Here is a 12,672-nt window from a genome sequence, read left to right on the forward strand (position 1 = left end):
CTTTCCTGCTTCCTCGATATGCGCCATAAACTCCTCTTAAGAGCAAAATGGTAGGGGCCCCAAGGCACGCGTCCTGGGTGTCCTCCCTATAATACAGCCCTGCCTTTATCATAGAAAAGATCACATGACATGTGACCAGCACAGAGAGCAGCCATATTTCATCCTGTAACAGCTACAACGAGAGAAAGGTACAACAGCACAAATGAAAGGGCCTGTAGCTTCCTCATTATAGTATATGTCCAAAAATGTTTACACTAATTTGAATAATAATTATGTTTTAAAATAAATAATGCCTTACTGTAAGATTTGATGGATTTTATTACTGGAATCTGTTGTATGCAGTTTCTAGACAATCTGCACCCTAACAACAGGAATCTGTGTAAATATTATTAATATATTAGATTGAATACTTTGCACTGGGAGCCTTTCTTCAGTTTGATTAGTCAATTAATATATGGTCTGCATGTGTGCTTAGTTGCCTCAACTTGAGTTGGCTTTTCTTAGCTTTAAGTAGCTTTTGTAAGAATGCCAGAAGTGATTACATGGCAGAGGTTATTCATTTTAAGAGGTCTGTTCCAAAATAAAAAAAAAAAACGAAAGCAGCTTGACTTTGGAAGTAAGCCAAGAAACACTATGACACAATAACCGATACATTGTACATTGTGACTCTGTGCAAGCAAAGGCATTCAATTGTATTAAGATTTTTTCATTTGGTGTGGGTTTCATGTCTTACACCTATAATAAGCTTAGTCTCAGTTCGGCATTAGACTCTAAAACATTTTATTAACTACACCATGCATAAGCTGTATCTGTAAAGGTAATTATCTTAAGATGTTACTAGCAAAATCTGCTTGGAACTATCAGGGGTGTTTGTTAGACATCAAAGATACCTGGGACATTGGAGAAGGGATAGATATATCTGAAAATGGAAGTCGCTGGTAGATATAGTAAGCCTCCAGATGATCCACCCGGATACTTAGCCCACATTACCCAAATAGCACAATCCTATCATTCCGATTCCCTGCTCTACACATCTCATTGTTGTCTTTGATCTATGAGTAGCGCGTAAAAAAAACCTGGTACTTTTGCTGTAAACCACTAAACTTAGGTGCATGTGAGAAAAGAGAAACCAATTTGATTTAGGAGTTTTATTAAGCCCTTAGTGACGCGACCTGAAAAGGCTCTAGTGACCGGGGCAGAAAGGCTTTTTTTTTTTATAGTACAGATTTTTTTCAAATTTTCAAATTAACTCAAAATGAGCATTAATAATGAATTCCCTATTTTGTTTCGGTCATTTTGATTTATAATATGTATAGTTTCGGGCAAAGAGGCAACTATGGCGGTGTTTTTTGTAGTGTAGTGGGAGAGTATTTTTTTAATTTAATTTTAAATGTGATTGCATTTTTTAATGAATATTTATCCATATTTTGTGTGTGTGTTTTAACTTTATATGTCCCCCATGAGGTCACAAAAGTCCCCTAGGGGCCATTTTGACAGTTTTTCTTTTTTTACAAGTTTTCCCCTGTAACTGAGGCATCTATAAGAGTCTCAGCGGGAATGAACACCTGTGACTGGGGATTCTGATCAGAGCTGGACTGGGTCTAATTAGCTCTGCTCCTCTGTGATTCATGTTCTTTCAGTGTGATTCTGTGAGGAGCGGAGAAGGGAGAAGAAGTAATGAATAGCACCTCCCTTCTTCCTAGGGTCTCTGGGGGTCTCTGACAGCCAGTGCGGGAGCAGTAGTTGGCTGCAGACTCTAGACCTGTGACCCCTCTGACAACTAAAGTCAGCGGGCGGTCTGTAGGGAGTTAAAAAATAATTCCACATTTTTATTATACAATCTTACAATTCACTGGACAGTAAAGTTAGCATGTTAAAAGCAACATTGTCATAATCACATTGCATTGAAAAGGCATTTAATGCAGTTAGTGAATGTCTGTGATGGATTGGAAAAACAGACAAAGACAATGGGGCACATTTACTTAGGGTTCCGAATCACGTTTTCCACCGCTGTTCCCAAATTTTTCCGATTTGCGACTAATTGCCAGGGGATTTTGGCGCACGCGACCGGATTGTAGTGCATTGGCGCCAGCTTTCACACAACAGAAATTGGGGGGCGTGGCCATCGGAAAACCCGACGGGCTCGGAAAAGCAGCGGAATTTTTTAAAAAAATTGTGTTGCAAAAATAGCACTCACATACACCGAGACGGAGGAGGTGAATTCCGGCAGACTTCAGCGCAGCAGCGACACCTAGTGGACATCGGGCACACGACCTTAGTGAATCCCGGCAGAACCCAAATGAGCGTCGGAGAAAGCGCCGCTGGATAGTGACTGAACCAGGTAATTAAATCTGCCTCAATGAGCGCTAAAGATAAATATCCCTCTTACCTAATTGTCCAGGTGACAACTGGTCAATGTTCCCATCTTGCACTAAAGTGTAAACATGGAGACAAAGAAGGGCAAAACAAACATGAAAGAGTAGTAGTAGTAGTAGTAGTAGTAGTAGTAGTAGTAGTAGTAGTAGAGACATATATGGTCAGAACCAAGAGGACTATGCAGTACAAAATCAATAGGCAAAAATCATGTTAAGAAAACATGCTAAGGGTCAAGAAATCCAAACTACAGAAGTCAAGATAAACACTAGCTAGCTCCAGATAGCATCCTGGTGCATGTAAATGCAACACAATTTGAAAGTGAAATCCCGCACTCAGTCCGAATCAGTTGGATCGTTCCCCCCGATTTCTGTCACATGAAAGACAGCGCAGCTGCGCCACAATCCGATCCTATGCAACACAATCCCAGCACAAACCCCTGTTAAATACCTGTCAAAGCTGTGCAAATCCCAAAAAACTGCAAACAGTCCGAGGAAAGTGTGATCCACGACCCTCAGTATATAAGCCCCAATCTGTTCATCTCAGCTAATTTAACTGTTAAGGACAGCACACAACCTAAGAACAAAATCAAACAACCAGTTACAAGGCATATATGTTTTGTCCATGTATACTCTTCATGCTCCCATGAACCATGTTTATTTTTTTCTTATGTGATACTTTTCAGATTAGCAATGCACCAATCCATTGCTGGCCCATTATCCCAGCCTTGAAGTCATATGAGAAATGTAAAACCATTTATTCTAAATACTTCAACAGATATGTCTGAATGGCTTTGGCTTTACTGGCGAAACCCTGGGCACGATACTCAGTGATCATTCGATCATGGTTCCAAATTGGAACTGGTTATCGTTAATTAGACAGCACATTCAGGCCATACTCTATCTGTCTATGTTATCGATAAAAACATAGACAGATACAGCACAGCTTAAGGATAAAGCCAACTGAGGTTTATATAAGATAGCATTTAATGTAATACGGCTGAAACAGCAATACAATAAAAACATCCCTCTAGAATAGTAATTATCATCATTAGAGTTAGAAACAGCTGAGGCAGTTAATGCTTTTACCAGTGATCCCATATTGTTTAAGAAACAATCTTGCAGTCATATGTTTGCTCCAGTGTGAAAGGTGTTTTAATGCATCATGTTTCAGCCATATGTTCCTTATGTAATACAACAAGCAGCAATGAAGTATCAGGTATCCGCAATGCACATCTCATATCGTACATCCATTCAGCTGAGTTCTACAATGTGACATATGCAGCCAGCTGTTTCCTGTAATGTAAGTATTGCGACTTATTTAAAAGCATGGAGTCATAGACAAATAAGTAAGCTGTACAAGATATGCTGGAGGTAAAATAAAGACACAAGTGCCTTCATATTCTGTCCCTGCCTAATAAATGTAGCAAAGGGCTTTATGTAACATTAAATTGTCCAGCTATCACAGATTATTGTATAACTTAAGTGAAATAATGTAAGGGAAACTAGACATTTGATAAAGATTTGCAAGAAAATGTAAATAATCTTTTGGAATTACCTGGATTTCTACATGGATCTTTAATGTGGTCAACCAATCTATGAACATCTTCTCATATAACTCTACATTGTGAAACAGGTGTATCACTAACTGGCAGCAATGATGGGACACTCTAAAAATATGCTAAGGGCAACCCAAAATGAAAACACCAATTTGTCAATCTTTATCTATAATACTAGGGGGAATAACAGAATGGTGCATCTTAGAACTTTACCTAAAGCCAGAATTGGTAAGAGCCCCTCTATAAGAAAGCAGCAACTGATGAACTCTAGATAATTGATAGGTTGAAGGTCTCTAAGATTTTCTAATGTTATTTAATAAATACATTTTTGGGTCAGATGAGATTTGAATCTACAATCTACACTCTATAGCATTCCATAGAAATATAAGGATCTTAACCACAAGCCTATGCTGTCAGTAGAAGTATTTTATCTAACTAAGAGCTTCACTAGTGCTTCCATAGAGTTACATTGTTACACAAGCTTAAAGGACATCTACCACCATCTATAACACGTTACCTGCTGGGGATGACTGAGCCTTTATTAGCTTCCTCTGGGGCCTCCATGAGAGCCAAAAAAATAAGGTTATAAAAATATTCAAATGACCCGGAGGCGTTCAGGGTCCTTTCGGCCGAACGCCTCTGGGCTCCTCCGATACCTAATTTATGCACGCCCCACGCTTCATTGCACTGCACCCTTCCCAGCACTCTCTGCGGCCAGACAGCCAGGTGATGTCACCGGCTGATATACATGTGACTGATCACTCAGCCGTGATGTCAGTAAAGGTCCCTAAGCCTACTGATGGCTACAGGGTGTTCTGCTGTGAGGCAGCCTCTACCTATGTGTTGCTGGAAAGTAAGTCTGTCCGCACTTCCTCTCATGTCTTATAATAATCATTACAACCCTCCTGGTCACTCCGGCTGGGAGGGGTGCATAACAATGAAGGGGGGCATTCATAAATTAGGTAACGGAGGATCCAGGAGGTGCTAGGCGGGTACCCTTTGTGCCTCCGGCTCATTACATTTTTTTACAACGTTATTTTCTGGCTCTGGCGGAGGCCCCTGGGGAAGCTAAAAAAGGCGCAGTCATTTGCTGCAGGCAACAAGGGTATGCTATAGGACAGTCTACCACCAAAAAAATGGTAGTAGATGTCCTTTAATGCACTGGTATATACTTTTTTAAGTATATAATTAATACAATTAAATTGAATTGAAACTTTCCCCAGGCATTTGCATTGCATTTCTATACACAATGTCATGGGAGGCAGTGACCAATGAATTTCCCACCCTAGGCTTATACTTGATGACTCAAGTATATATTTCCCCAGTTTTTTGGGGTAAAATTAGGTGGCTTCACTTATATTTGCTAAAACACAAGTACATACGGTACTTAAAATTTGTTATTGGAAAGAGTGGTCTGTTTTGGATCAATTCCACCTTATTTAAGACATGATATTTTGAATCATAATTTCTATAGGAATGGATAGCAAACAGCTGTTATCAAGGACAATACTAATTTCTTTGGTTGTGTTTTTTGGCGAAAAAAATTGTTCCAAGGTTGTACAACTGGGAAACAGAACATTATTTAAATATGTGAACACTAACAAGTAGTAATATAGCTATTATGATATTATGATACAGGATAATTCTATCCAACAATGACCATGAAGGAGATGCAGGTGAGAGATTTATGACTGTCTGAGACTGTGGATCTTCCAGGACACATTGATCGTGCGGTTACAGCAATTCTATTAATAGATGGCAAGTGTAGAAATCAGCTGAATTACAGTCTATTTACACTGTACCACTGGGTGCAATTAAAACTGCATAAAACAACATTTATATATTTAGCAGTTTATAGATTATAGTTATAGATTTTAAATTTTACTTAAGAACTTAAGACTGTTTTCCCTTTATATATTTTGTCTCTTTAAGATCAAGAGCAGGACCTTGTTATGTTACAAAATGTCTATTACTGTACAAGTCACAACTCCCTCATGAAAGGTTTGTAGAAAGATGAATTTAGTATCAACAAGACATATTTATCCTATTGTTAGGCTATTCATTAATCTGTTCACACTGTAACAATGTGTTTTTTTGTATATATTCAAGGAAGAAAGGATGAGCGGCACTCACCATTGCTGTGCAATCGATATCTTTATTTCGGGTGCAAGTACAGGGAGGAGCGGGACCTGGCGACGAGTTGTTTCGCGCCTACTGGCGCATCATCAAGCCAATGACCACTGTAACAATGTGTTTTTTTTGTATATAATCTGTGTATCTGAATGGTTGACGTTAAAAATTGTTATACCATTGAGCCATTGCTCATTCACAATGGTGGTGTGTGACTGCCAAAAAGAAGGGCCCTGACACTGAGCAGCAGGACTGAACTCAGCATGTCATTCTCAGAAGGTCATTCGGAACAAACTGGCTCATGTGTAGCCAGCTAAAGTTTTAGGCACTTTTATTGAATTGAATTATTTAAGACCTGTATAACCCAATCTTTACTCTAATGATAAATCTGGTGTCGTTTCAGATTGTTGATGTATGGTGAAGCAAGATGAGTATTATAAAACTTAACATTTATTCAAATGATATTAAAAACCACTAAATACGTAAATGACAATACATCAACACCAATATATACAATAAAGGGTCACTGTGCTGTAAGGTATCTACAAGCACAGGGCCCAATAGAAAATACCGTCAAGGCTGCTGATCAACTGAGGTCAGGTGTACATGAGGTAATACACGCCAGGTTCCAAGCTGGATAGCATCAAATGCACGCCATAAGCATAAAACCCTGCCAGTACTGCAGCCGGGTTCTGCTATCGTACACAAAAGTATTATTGGTAAAGGTATATATTACAACAATGGTAGTAATGACAAGAAGGATTAGTGTGTAGGATAAAAAATGGAGTATTCTTACCAATCCTGGGTATGAAGTACAGGCCAGATGGTACTCACGGATACTGGAGGACCTAAATATCCCTTGTACATTGTGCTCACACCTTCATGTTGTCCATTAACTCCCGTCCTGACAAGGACGGTCCACAGCTGTCCCTGGCGTTATACTGACCCTTTGCTTTTATAGTCCCACGTCCTCAGATGATCTTAAAAATATACAAAATGTCCCAACGCGTTTCTTCCGCTGTCCCGCGGATTCATCAGGGGATATACATATCATGGATGTCGGTAAATCTGGAGTTTTGTAGATTATATAGTGGTAGAGACTTGGCGGTCGTTTCCTTTGTCCCTAAAGCATGCGGCTTAGTGAAGCCTCCATACGGCGACTGGCGTGTGCAGTAGTTTACTGTGAGATGCCGGGTGTCTTTTAACACATCCGGCTCACATACGCCAGTGGCAACGCCCCCTTCCGGTTAGTGCCGATCATGTGACCTGATCATATGATCAGTCAGATGGCATCCCGGAGGCGGCGCGTTGTGCTGTGACGTCAGGAGAGGAGGGAGGACTCTCTCCCCTCAACCTGGTATATCGATACACCATATCGTCACAGGGATAAGTATAGTATCGCCGCTAGTAGTTAGAGGTGTACAGCGAGCCCATGATAAATAAAAGGTGGCTCAGTGCCTGTAAACTCAATAATCGGCAAGTATATACACTTAGAGGGTACTAAGTATGATATTTCAGGCAGGATTAAGATAAAACATTAAATATAGAAAAAATGGCTATGAGGGGGAGGCAGGGAGTTGGAATTTTCCCCGAGAATTTGGATACTGTTGCATGAAATTTTTATTATTATTATAGTTTGCTACTTTTGTTGGGATCCTTTCACCCATGGGGTTACACGTCAATAAATGATGCGAAACTTAACGTTTCGTTTAATCCGTTGGGAGTAACCGTATCTAACCTATAAATCCAACGGGTCTCAGTTTGTAATATTTTTTGGTTCCAGTCACCACCTCTAGTGTTTTGGGGTACCTGAACGACACCATGAAATTTCAACACATCCGCACAGCCATGATGATGTTCATGGACATGTTTGGCTATCGGGGTGTCTCTCGAATGCCTGATGTCGGCCAGGTGTTCACCCACTCGTCTACGAAATTGTCTAAAGGTTTTTCCAATGTATTCGATGCCACAAATACACACCACCCTGTAGATCACACCCTTAGTTTTGCAATTGATAAAGGAGTTGATCTGAATTTCTTCCCCAGTCACATTTGCCACAAATTTCTTTGTGACCAAGATGTGGGGGCAGGCTATACAGCCATTGCATTTGAAGGAGCCCTTTGGCTTCATCGTGTCCAGCCATGTATTTTTTGAAGTGGTGGAGAAGTGGCTGTGTACCAATCGGTCCCCAAGGGACCTACCCTTCCGATAGGTGATGGATGGTCTTGGTGTCAAAACGTCAGTGATGTCAGTATCCATCAATAGGGTCGACCAATACTCATCTTGCTTCACCATACAGATTCAATTAGGTGAGTGGTACAGTCCCTTTCTAGTATAACCCAAAACAATTTAAGGGCCGGTCCTATAATCTTCTTTATTTATGATATGGCGGGTTTCCTGACTACAGGACTAAATACACAAACATGGTTGGAGGAGGCTAAGGAAGTCTTTTCCGATAGAGAATTTACTCAACAACGATATACGCCCACGTTTAATGCTGCCTTCAAAGAGCTGACCAAAGTATATAAAGACAAAATCACATCTTGGTGGGAGCTTTCCTCCCTTGAAAATTATATTAAGAACTCAATTGTCCCCAGGGGCCTCCGTATTCCGATAACACCAGCAGGGAGATCCAGAACCCCAAATCTGATGAAAAGATGGGAAAAGGAGGCAACTAATAGCTCCCTCAGACTAATGCAGATCCTATTAGATGAAGAAAAAATAACTTTACAAAATTTAGAAAGTAAACTGACTGAACAAATCAAGATCACAAAGAAATTTGAGTCTGAACCAGACTTTAAAACGAAGGAAAACCAATTACAATTAACGATTGAGAAATACCAGTATCATCTAAAAGAGAGGAAACACACTCAGTTCCTCCGTGATCTGCAAGACTTCAGGGAAAACAAGGCCTATTCATCGGTTTACAATAAGAGGTACATTGAAACGGAAGCATCGTCATCCGAAACTGATATCTCGGATACGGATTCTTTCAATAAACACTCTAAAACGAGAAGGGGGAGAGGACGAGGCAGAGGGAATCAAAGAGGTAGGGAAGCTAAATCAGATTTTTTAGACCAACCTTACCTGACGAGAGCAAAAAGCAGGCCCCCTCCAACCCAGACGACGGGTCCCAAGTAATCAACCTCTCCAGTAGAGCCCTTACTAAAATTGAGATAGGGCTACTATCTAAGGGGCTTAACTTCGTACCAACCAATAAACCAGACACTTTCGAAATTGTAAAAGATCTTCATCTTTTTGTGAGGAAGCTAAAGTGGAGAAAGCACTTTACCAAAAACGATAAAAAAATGTGCAGGGAGTTAGGTATTCCAAATGACTTATTACAAGATGTTAGACTATTATATGGTCTTGAAGACTCTGGTCCCGTAACGGATGGAAAAGGTCCATTCACCGATTTACGATTGAAGAGCACGAGGTCCCCCCCCATCTCGGATACCTCCCCCATTGACGTTTTTTTGAGGGATGTCAGTAATGACATAAAAAAGATGCATACTAATTATGTGCCTTTCAATTGCTCACGGTCTGAAATTGAGGCTCTAAGGAAATTAGAAAAAGATACGAGCCTGACCATCAAACCCTCAGACAAGGGGGGGAACGTGGTGGTTATGGACTCCGAAATGTATAGGAAGATGTGTATGGACCTTCTGATTGATAGGTCTTCATACGAGATATTGAACTTGAACCCAACATCTCAATACCTGGGAGAGTTAAGAACTATACTCCGTGAGGCCTTCAGTCGGAGGACAATTGATATAAATGAGTTCAAGTTTCTTGAACCCACTGCCCCCATGACTGCCACCTTCTATGGACTCCCGAAAATCCATAAAGGATTGGAGCCACTGAAGGGCAGACCAATCGTATCAGGCATTAAGAATATCACTCAAAATCTGGGAATTTACCTAGATAAAATTTTGAGACCCTATGTAGAATCTCTTCCTTCGTATATACAAGATTCCATGGATCTTCTAAGGAGACTGGAGGGCATCACAATGGATGAGGGATATTTCCTTGCCTCTATTGATGTTGAGGCTTTATATTCCTCCATTCCTCATAATAGAGGGCTTGAGGCAGTGTCCTTTTTTCTGAGTACAAGAGGGATCCAATTCAGACAACATGATGAATTTGTACTGAAGGCTCTCCAGTTCTGCTTGACACATAACTACTTCTTGTTTAATGGGGAGTACTACCACCAGCTCAGGGGCACGGCGATGGGTTGGCCATGTGCGCCAACCTACGCCAATTTGCTCCTGGGCTGGTGGGAGGACACCATGGTTTTTTCATCGGTAAACGATTTATACCAAGGGCATATAGTACTGTGGCTACGTTTTATTGATGATATCTTAATTATCTGGAACGGGTCTGAATCTGAGTTTTCAAATTTTGTTGAGCACCTAAACTATAATGATATCGGTCTCAGATTCACCCATGAAATCAGTGGCAAAAAATTGGCTTTTCTGGATCTACTCCTTACCAAGGGACCGGATGGCCTCCTACAGACCGAGGTATTCAGAAAAGCGACTGCAACCAACTCCCTATTGAGGTGGGAGAGTAGCCACCCAGTCCCCCTAAAAAGAGGAATACCTCGGGGTCAATACCTTCGTTTACGTAGGAATTGCTCTGACAAATACTCGTTTTTCAAGCAGGCCGATGACTTGAGAGCGAGATTCCTGCAGAAAGGCTACCCGGATAAGATACTAAGGAGTGCCTTTCATAATGCCCTGAACAAAGAGAGAAAGGACCTTTTGGTCCCTAAAACTAGAATGGACTCGGATAATTTGGTACGTTTCATCACCACCTTTGACAATGGCTCTGACATGGTAAGACAGATCATTTCAAGACATTGGTCGACCCTATTGATGGATACTGACATCACTGACGTTTTGACACCAAGACCATCCATCACCTATCGGAAGGGTAGGTACACAGCCACTTCTCCACCACTTCAAAAAATACATGGCTGGACACGATGAAGCCAAAGGGCTCCTTCAAATGCAATGGCTGTATAGCCTGCCCCCACATCTTGGTCACAAAGAAATTTGTGGCAAATGTGACTGGGGAAGAAATTCAGATCAACTCCTTTATCAATTGCAAAACTAAGGGTGTGATCTACAGGGTGGTGTGTATTTGTGGCATCGAATACATTGGAAAAACCTTTAGACAATTTCGTAGACGAGTGGGTGAACACCTGGCCGACATCAGGCATTCGAGAGACACCCCGATAGCCAAACATGTCCATGAACATCATCATGGCTGTGCGGATGTGTTGAAATTTCATGGTGTCGTTCAGGTACCCCAAAACACTAGAGGTGGTGACTGGAACCAAAAAATATTACAAACTGAGACCCGTTGGATTTATAGGTTAGATACGGTTACTCCCAACGGATTAAACGAAACGTTAAGTTTCGCATCATTTATTGACGTGTAACCCCATGGGTGAAAGGATCCCAACAAAAGTAGCAAACTATAATAATAATAAAAATTTCATGCAACAGTATCCAAATTCTCGGGGAAAATTCCAACTCCCTGCCTCCCCCTCATAGCCATTTTTTCTATATTTAATGTTTTATCTTAATCCTGCCTGAAATATCATACTTAGTACCCTCTAAGTGTATATACTTGCCGATTATTGAGTTTACAGGCACTGAGCCACCTTTTATTTATCATGGGCTCGCTGTACACCTCTAACTACTAGCGGCGATACTATACTTATCCCTGTGACGATATGGTGTATCGATATACCAGGTTGAGGGGAGAGAGTCCTCCCTCCTCTCCTGACGTCACAGCACAACGCGCCGCCTCCGGGATGCCATCTGACTGATCATATGATCAGGTCACATGATCGGCACTAACCGGAAGGGGGCGTTGCCACTGGCGTATGTGAGCCGGATGTGTTAAAAGACACCCGGCATCTCACAGTAAACTACTGCACACGCCAGTCGCCGTATGGAGGCTTCACTAAGCCGCATGCTTTAGGGACAAAGGAAACGACCGCCAAGTCTCTACCACTATATAATCTACAAAACTCCAGATTTACCGACATCCATGATATGTATATCCCCTGATGAATCCGCGGGACAGCGGAAGAAACGCGTTGGGACATTTTGTATATTTTTAAGATCATCTGAGGACGTGGGACTATAAAAGCAAAGGGTCAGTATAACGCCAGGGACAGCTGTGGACCGTCCTTGTCAGGACGGGAGTTAATGGACAACATGAAGGTGTGAGCACAATGTACAAGGGATATTTAGGTCCTCCAGTATCCGTGAGTACCATCTGGCCTGTACTTCATACCCAGGATTGGTAAGAATACTCCATTTTTTATCCTACACACTAATCCTTCTTGTCATTACTACCATTGTTGTAATATATACCTTTACCAATAATACTTTTGTGTACGATAGCAGAACCCGGCTGCAGTACTGGCAGGGTTTTATGCTTATGGCGTGCATTTGATGCTATCCAGCTTGGAACCTGGCGTGTATTACCTCATGTACACCTGACCTCAGTTGATCAGCAGCCTTGACGGTATTTTCTATTGGGCCCTGTGCTTGTAGATACCTTACAGCACAGTGACCCTTTATTGTATATAT

At 41.3% G+C, this 12,672-nt stretch overlaps 1 long non-coding RNA gene across 2 annotated transcripts in view; it reads right to left on the reverse strand.

Annotated features, from left to right (window-relative positions):
* The window catches only part of LOC140106223 (uncharacterized), a 361,334-nt gene that overhangs the window by 41,878 nt on the left and 306,784 nt on the right, over nt 1-12,672 (reverse strand). The gene's annotated exons all lie outside the window — the stretch shown is intronic.

Source organism: Engystomops pustulosus, chromosome 11 (genome assembly GCF_040894005.1).
Source record: "Engystomops pustulosus chromosome 11, aEngPut4.maternal, whole genome shotgun sequence".
Lineage (NCBI taxonomy): Eukaryota > Metazoa > Chordata > Amphibia > Anura > Leptodactylidae > Engystomops > Engystomops pustulosus.